This window comes from Nicotiana tomentosiformis, chromosome 4 (genome assembly GCF_000390325.3).
Source record: "Nicotiana tomentosiformis chromosome 4, ASM39032v3, whole genome shotgun sequence".
Lineage (NCBI taxonomy): Eukaryota > Viridiplantae > Streptophyta > Magnoliopsida > Solanales > Solanaceae > Nicotiana > Nicotiana tomentosiformis.
Window position 1 is genome coordinate 125,322,735 of NC_090815.1, and position 8,809 is coordinate 125,331,543.

Sequence of the window (8,809 nt, forward strand, 5' to 3'; positions counted from 1 at the left end):
GTCTCATTCCCCTCGATGACTTCTCAACTACCTCTTTAATTAGGCATTTCGTAAGTGGGTCCGACACATTATCACTAAAAAATTTTGGTGGTTTAATACCATGGGGCACTTGAAAAGCCAGAAGACACTAGTGATGATTTGGGTTGGATTTCAAATGGGCTTGTCTTGCTTGAAAGAACAATGAGCCCATTTCATAATAGTTTTCCTAACTAGCTAAACAAAAGAAGCAATGTCAAAATTACGAGAATAAATGGTCATATTTCCTTTACATGATTTTGGCTCTAGTTATTTTTTTTTGGGCTGCTGGCCTGATAGTTTTAACATATGCAAGCACCTAATGTACCTTAGTCCTTACGGGTAGTCGGTAAGTCGAATGAATCTAGTTTTATATTCTTGAAAACTTTTTCGAATGAATGAATCGAGTATTAGGCTAGTAGGTAGTTGGTTATTTTTTTTCCATATCTATATTTCTTTTCCATACTTATTGTACTAGTATTAGTCTCATTATTACTATATATTGTTGTTTTTGATTCGGTTATCTTATTTTTATGGCTGTTCTTTTATTTCTGTTTTTTTTAGCCGAGATTCTATCGAAAATAAGTTTTCTACCTTTACAAGATAGGGTAAAGTTTGCGTACATATTACCCTCCCAAGACGCTACTTGTTGAGCTATACTGGGTATGTTATTATTGAAAACTTGTTAGACATATATTCATACTATATATATTTGCATATAACGCCATAAAAAAGTAATGGATACAGTGTTATTCTGCAATCCTCGATCCAACACACTGTTGGAAATTCAGCACGACCAAATTAACCTAAATTTTCATAGTTTAACCTTACCTGCAAGCATAAAAGCCTAGTAGACAACAGACCTAACCAATTTAGACCCTCCCCATGCTATCTCAAATTCTTTAACCAACTTTTCTGGTAACAAATCCACCCTTTTTCCTTAGCAGTATTAATTGCTGACCAAGACTTGAGCAAAGCCAAAAACCCTTCAAATGACATCTCCTTTTGTATGTCAACAGGAATTGGATTACCTTCTGAACCTAATACCACACTCTCAAAAGGAAACGGCAGTGTTCTGTACCCATCGAACATGAATTTAGCATTTGGGTGCCAATAAGCAAGTGTTAAATCAAGAAAACTCTTCATTTTTGGATCAAATTCAAAGCTCACGCTCATCGTTGTGTATCCTCATACTACTATTATACCTCCTGGTTTCCTTAGCACACGATTCGCAATTGAGTAAAACCTGTTTGAAAGATTTAAAACAAATTTAAACAGACGTTTTAAGAAAATATTTAATGGGATGCTCGAAAGGGAGCCCGGGACGTACACCAGTAAATTTGTCTCTATATTTTACTGGTCCGAGCCGTGAAATTAGCTATTAATACTTGCATTAGGGAAGACTGGGTATAATATCACACTCTAGGGATGCGGGCCATACTTTGTGCCTCGGCTACATTTCTTTAATGGGATGCTTTGATTACTGTATAAATGTCATATGTTTAAGATCATAATAAGTTAGTTAAACCTTGGGAGGTCGAACCAGTGAACTGCAGTAGCAACTGTGATCAAATCAACAGAGATTTCACTTCTAGCTATAGTCACAAGTTCCTCGTCAGAGATGGAGAGTGGAGTGTGAAAATAGTGAACCCGGGGGTGTTGTAGTGCATGATTTAATTGGGCTTGGCTAACATCTGTTGCTATAACTTTTTTGTAATCCTCTGGGAAAAATAATAATCTCGCACATGAATAATATCCACGACAAATAATAATAACACAAGAGAGTAGCAAAGACACTAACTCTTTTAATGGGTAAAATATAATACCCGAGCGGAGTAATATAACCACTATAATATTACAACTTAGTAGTGTCAAGAGACAACTACAATCTTGAAATAAATAACACTCTTTATTTAAAACACTTCACTACAATATTACTCACACTCACTATTTAAATATTTATCTCACAGACTACAATCTGTGGATTACTCTCTCTAACTTCTATTGCTTCTCTCTTATTTTGGTGTGATTGAAATGAAAAATGGAGGTCTCTATTTATAGTAAGAGATGCCATTCAACTACTACAAAGAAGATGTCTTGTTGTTGATTTAGTCCTATAATTTTTCAACAAAATTAGGTACCTCTCATTTTCTTCAACAAAGTTAGGCACCTCCCATTTTCTTCAATAAAATTGTCAACAAAGTTAGGCACCTCCCATTTTCTTCTTTGTTTTTATTTAATATGAGCCCCACAAATCTCTCCCTTAATTTTAATTTTTCTTTTTCATTCCAAGACTTGATCTCAATATCTTAAAATCCTCAAACTTAAGAGGTTTTGTAAAGATATCTGCAACCTGATCATGAGACTTCACATATTTGAGTTTGACTTCCTTCTTGGCAATGCACTCTCTGATGAAGTGATATCTTATATCTATATGCTTGCTTCGATCATGATACACCAAATTCTTGGCGAGTGCCTATGCAGATTTGTTATCAATACAAATCTCTGTAGCTTCAATTTGTGGCAAATTGAGCTCATTCAATAATCTTCTTAGCCAAATAGCATGACAGGTACATGATGTTGCTGCTATATATTCGGCTTCACAAGTCGAGAGAATAACTATGGATTATTTCTTTAAATTCCAAGAAATAACAGAATCACCCAAAAAAATACAAAGCCAGTTGTGCCTTTTCTATCATCAATATCTCCCGCATAATCACTATCACAAAATGCCATAAAGTTAAAATCATTAGAAGAAAAATTAAATAACCCAAAGTCGATCGTACCTTTTAGGTAACGAAGAATTCTTCTAGTGACTTTCAAATGGGTGGAGGTAGGAGATTTCATGAAGCGGCTTACTACTCCAACTGCAAAGAGTATATCTGGCCTGGTACAAGTCAAGTACCTCAAACTTCCTACAAGACTTTTAAAAAATATGGGATCCATATTTTCTCCTTCATCAAACTTGGACAATTTTGTCCCACTCTCCATCGGTGTGTTCACGGGGTTGCAATCGAGCATGTTGAACTTCTTCAAGATCTCTTTTGTATAGCTTTCTTGAGAGATGAAAATTCCATCCTCCATCTGCTTCACTTCTAGGCCCAAGTAGTATGACATGAGCCCTACATTTGTCATCTCGAGCTCACGAGACATATCTTTCTTAAAAGCTTCTAACAAACTTGGGTTATTACCTGTGAAAATAAGATCATCAACATAAAGACAAACAAGTAAGATATATCCATTAGTATTAACTTTAAGGTAAATATCATATTCATAGAGACAACGAGTAAACCCATTGTCTTGAAAATACTTGTCGATGCAACTATTTCATGCTCGTGGGGCTTGCTTTAATCCATATAAAACTTTCTTCAACCGCAACACTTTATCTTCGTGGTTTTTTACCACAAAGCCCAATGGTTGTTCAACATAGACTTCTTCTTCAACATAGCCATTCAAAAAAACTAACTTGACATCTAGTTGATGGATCTTCCATTTTATTTGCGCCGCCAAAGAGATAAGCAAACGAATTGTCTCCATGTGGGCAATAGGTACATAAACTTATTCATAGTCAATGCCTTGGCTTTGCTTGTAGCCTTTATCCATAAGTCGTACCTTGTATCTCTCTATATCTCCATTAGTATTCTTTTTTACCTTGTATACCCATTTAACTCGAATTGCTCGATGACCCTTGAGAAGTGTTGTTAACTCCCAAGTGTTGTTCTTCTCTATTGACTCGATCTCCTCCTGCATGGCCTGTCTCCACCTTTTGTCTTCAACAGCTTCATCAAAGTTCATTGGTTCACTATCAGCAAAGAGACAATATAAAAAATCAAAATTAGTAACTTCCTATGTGTCCTCATAGAGTTCTTGAATACTCCTTGTCCTTTGCAGTTGTTCATTTGAACTTTCTTGAGAAGAGGGAGATGCAACATTTGTTGGAGAAGGAGATGGAGTTGTATCCTGCACAGGTTCCACGGTCTCTAGTTCTTCTTCATCACCAAATTATGGAAGAAAATCATATGAAGTTTCTTCCTGAGCTTCCCAGTTCCATGCCAATTCTTCATCAAATTCAACATCGCGACTTACCACCATCTTGCCGCTACTTGGGTTGTATAGCTTGTAGCCTTTTGAACTCGTATCATAGCCAACAAACACATGCTTGACACTTCGATCATCAAGCTTCGCTCTCCCTTGATGTAGCACATGAGCATAGGCTATGCTCCCAAAGATTCTCAAGTGCTTGACACTTGGCTTTCTTCCACTCCATGCTTATTGAGGGGTTTGAACTCTAACATTCTTTGTTGGAGACCTATTGTTTAAATAAACTGCACAAGATACAGCTTCTGCCCAAAATTCCTTGGGCATATTTTTAGCTTTTAACATACATCTAGCCATATTAAGGATCGTTCGATTCTTTCTCTTTGCAACTCCATTTTATTGGGGTGAATAAGGTACAGTTAGAGGGCGACGAATTCCATGAGATTTACAAAAGTCATTAAATTCTTTTGAAGTGAATTCGCCTCCTCTATCGGACCTTAAAGCTTTTATTTCATAGCCACTTTCTTTTTCTACAAGTACTTTGAAATTTTTAAAAGTAGCAAAAGCTTCAGATTTTTGGTTCAAGAAATAAACCCAAGTCTTTCTACTAAAGTCATTAATGAAAAGTAGAAAGTATTTACTTTTACCAAAGGAAGGTGGATTGATTGGTCCACACACATCGGTGTGAACAAGCTGAAGCGGCTTGGTTGATCTTGACATGGCCTACTTTGGAAAACTCCTCCTTGCATGTTTTCCAAGAAGACAAGCTTCACACAATTAATTGGGATGGCTTATTGATGGTATCACATGCACCATGTTTATTTCTCCCATTGATTTGAGCGCTTCAAAATTTAAGTGCCCAAATCGCATGTGACAATACCATGATTCATCTTGCACATTAGCCTTCAAACACTTTGCATCAATTGTCTTAAGATTCAGAGAGAATAATCTATTCTTAGTCATATGCACTTTAGCAATTAGAATTCCACTTGAATCCCTAAGCCAAAGATGCATATTTTTCATGTGGATGTCATATTCCTTTTCAAGAAGTTGGCCCAAACTTAAAATATTACTTTTTAATTTTGGGACATAATAAATATCTTGAATTAACTTGTAACTACCATCTTTACAGGAGATTAGAATCGTACATATCCCTTCAATTTGAATCTTTGAGGTATCTCCAAAGGACATATTACCTCTCACCGTTTTATTGATCTCCACAAACTTTTGTTTGCATCCACACATATGATTGCTTGCTCCATTGTCCAAATACCACGATCTGCAATCATCCTTGTCTTCTTCCTTGAGTGCCATCAACAGCATTGACTCAACTTCTTCTTTCTTGTTGTCAACAAGGCTAGCTTTTTTTTTAACATTGCTACGATATTTTCAAGAGTAATGGCCAAATTTATGATAATTATAGCACTCAATTTTTGATTTGTCATACCTTTGTCCATTATTTTCTTGGTAGTAGCCACGTCCTCTTCCTCCTCTATGTCCACGACCATGACCTTTGAATGTCTGGTGGATTTTAACTTCATTGTTGAAGTTGTTAGCGTTGCTTCTTCCTCTTCCATGACTGCCACGACCTCGTCCCTGTCCATTCCCTCGATAGCTCTTTTCACCTCCATAATCTTTGAAGGATGCCTGAGTTTTAAGAAGTTGCTCCAATGCACTTCTTGTCTCCTCTTGATCTTTTCTTCATAGGCATGTAAAGAACTCTCCAATTGCTCTACCATCATAGAGTCTAAATCTTTAGACTCCTCAATAGCACACACCACAAAATCAAATTTAAGTGTTAAAGTGCGAAGGATCTTTTCTACCACACGGACATCTTTTATGTCCTCCCCATATCTTCTTAATTGATTTACAACAGCCTTCACTTTTGAACAATAATCTGAAATGCATTTGCATTCTTTTATTTTTAAAACTTTAAAATCAGCCCTTAGAGTTTGAAGTTTTACCTTTCTCACCTTGTCAACTCCTTGAAGAGAATTTTGTAAAATCTCCCAAGCTTACTTTGAGGTGGTAGCATCTGTCACCTTCTCGAACATGGCATCATCTAGACATTGATGGATGAGCGTGAGGGCTTGTTGATCCTTCCTCCTTGTCTTTGCAAAGACATCTTTTTTATTTTGTGGCAGAGCTTCTTCATTATCGGGTTTTGCATACCCTCTATCTACGATTTTTCACACATCCTGAGAGCCAAGAATGGCTTTCATACTTAGACACCATTTCTCATAATTATCTTTTGTGAGACGGGGGTACTGAAAAGACAGCGTACCATTATTTGTCATGGCTCTGATACCACGTTGTTGGAAAAAATAATAATCCCGCCCAGGAATAATATCCACGATAAATAATAATAACACAAGAGAGTAACAACGACACCAACTCTTTTAATGGGTAAAATACAATACCCGAGCGGAGCAATATAACTATTATAATATTACAACTTAGTAGTGTCAAGAGACAACTATAATCTTGAAATAAATAACACTCTTTATTTAAAATACTTCACTACAATATTACTCACACTCACTATTTAAGTATTTATCTCACAGACTACAATCTGTGAATTACTCTCTCTAACTTCTATTGCTTCTCTCTTATTTTGGTGTGATTGAAATGAAGAATGGAGGCCTCTATTTATATTAAGAGATGCCATTCAGATACTACAAAGAAGATGTCTTGTTGTTGATTTAGTCCTATAATTTTTTAACAAAGTTAGGCACCTCCCATTTTCTTCTTTGTTTTTCTTTAATATGAGCCCCACATCTACTACCCGAAAAATAAAATAAATTACTTGCTACAACAAGTTAAAATATATTGATAATTTAAATGAGATAGGGAGGGAACTGACTCCGATGGCAGCTTGGCCGTTGCTGGGCCGACATCCCAAACAAGACAGTGGTGGGTGGAGCGTTGAGCCAGCATTGAAAACCATTCGCCGGGATAAGTTGGCCGTACATCGGAGTAGACCTGCGCAATTTGGATTAAGGGTGTGTTTGGTACGAAGTTTTCAATTTTTTATGTTTGGTTGGCTTAAATATTTTGAAAATCCTTTTTCTCGTGAACTCATTTTCCTCCTATGGGAGGAAAATATTTTCTCTTCTCTTGATAGAGAAAATATTTTCCAAAGCTATTTTCCAACCTTACTCCCATTCCCCGTTCCCACAAACTCCACTAACCCACCCCATACCCCCACCCCAACTCCACCCACCCTAACCCTACCCCCACCACAACCCACCCTAAATAGAAATATTATTAATAATATTTTCTTTTCATGTTATAGATAGAGTATTTTTTTTTCATTTTAACAAATGAGTATTTTTCTTTTCATGATATAAAAAAAAGTTTTTTTTTATTTTAACAAAAAAAATACTTTCTTTTCATGATGTAGAAAAAATATTTTTCTTTCATTTTAACAAAATGATGTAGTAAAAAGTATTTTCTTTCATTTCAACAAAATGATGTAGTAAAAAGTATTTTCTTTCATTTAAACAAAATGATGTAGTAAAAAGTATTTTTTTTTGTTTCAACAAAAAAAGTATTTTCTTTTCATGATGTAGAAAATTATTTTCTTTCATTTCAACAAAATGATTATTTTCTTTTCATGATGTAGAAAAAGTATTTTCTTTCATTCAACAAAATGAGTACTTTATTTTCATGTTATAGAAATAGTACTTTCTTTTTTTAACCAAAAAATAGTATTTTTTAGTTATGGAGCACAAATTTCAACGTTGTTTTTGTGTAAAAAAGTAAAGCAACACATTAGTTTCTTTGGGTTTGTATGACTTTTTAAAAGAACTAGTTTTAGGGTACGTGCATTGCACGTGTGTATTACGTCTTGTAGTACGAATTTTTAAAAAGCACATAAATATTATAAAAGCATGTGTATGAAGTATTTATACAGATTTGAAGGTTAAAAAATGCAAGATCAATTATCAAAATATAACTAAATTTTAAGTGTTATGCTATCACAACTTGTTAAATATCATTTGCTCTGTTATAAACGGGTTAAAACAAAATAATTAGCTTGAACTTTTTGCTTTCATAAAATGTTTAACCTTATTTTAATATCAAGACTAAAATCTATTGTGAAATATACTACAAACATGAAAATATTACTAAAAATCTGTCTAGTGTCAACAAATGTTAGAGACCATCAAATGTCTTACTTGTTTTATTTCTTAAAATGACATCAGGTAACCGCCTGTAGTACTCCTATAAATTAAAACCATCCATAGTACTCCTATAAATTAAAATCATCCATAGAAATAAAATACCAGAAATAATTGGGGAAGATTTTTTTTATATGTAGAACCTTCAACTACTATCCATTACATGAGAATATTAAGAGAAAAGAAAAATAAATGGGCAAAATAAAGTATTCTGCCAACGAATCCTCCCCAAGTTGTTTTCACTATTGAAAAATCTAGATGCAACATAAAAAATAAATATGACATGTTACCAATAGATTCTATTGCAAGTTATTCTAATTACAACAAAAAAGAATCTGATCATAGGGGTAGCAATACCAGATAAATTGAAATAGTTACTAATTTTTTTAATTCTTTCACTGGTAAATACGTTTTTACAATGATAGTCTAGCTTTTTTGTCCTTTAGTATCTCGCCAATTTATCTTTTAAACAATCCGTATAATTTTATTTTTCATTTTCCTTTGTCGCCAATTTGTCCATATTAAAAAAATAAGAAAAATAAAATTTTCACCCATTAGAACTATTTGCTTCA

At 34.5% G+C, this 8,809-nt stretch overlaps 1 pseudogene; it reads right to left on the bottom strand.

Moving 5' to 3' along the window:
* Positions 1-697: 697 nt before the first annotated feature.
* LOC104108013 (uncharacterized) lies at positions 698-7,218 on the bottom strand (annotated as a pseudogene).
* Positions 7,219-8,809: the final 1,591 nt, after the last annotated feature.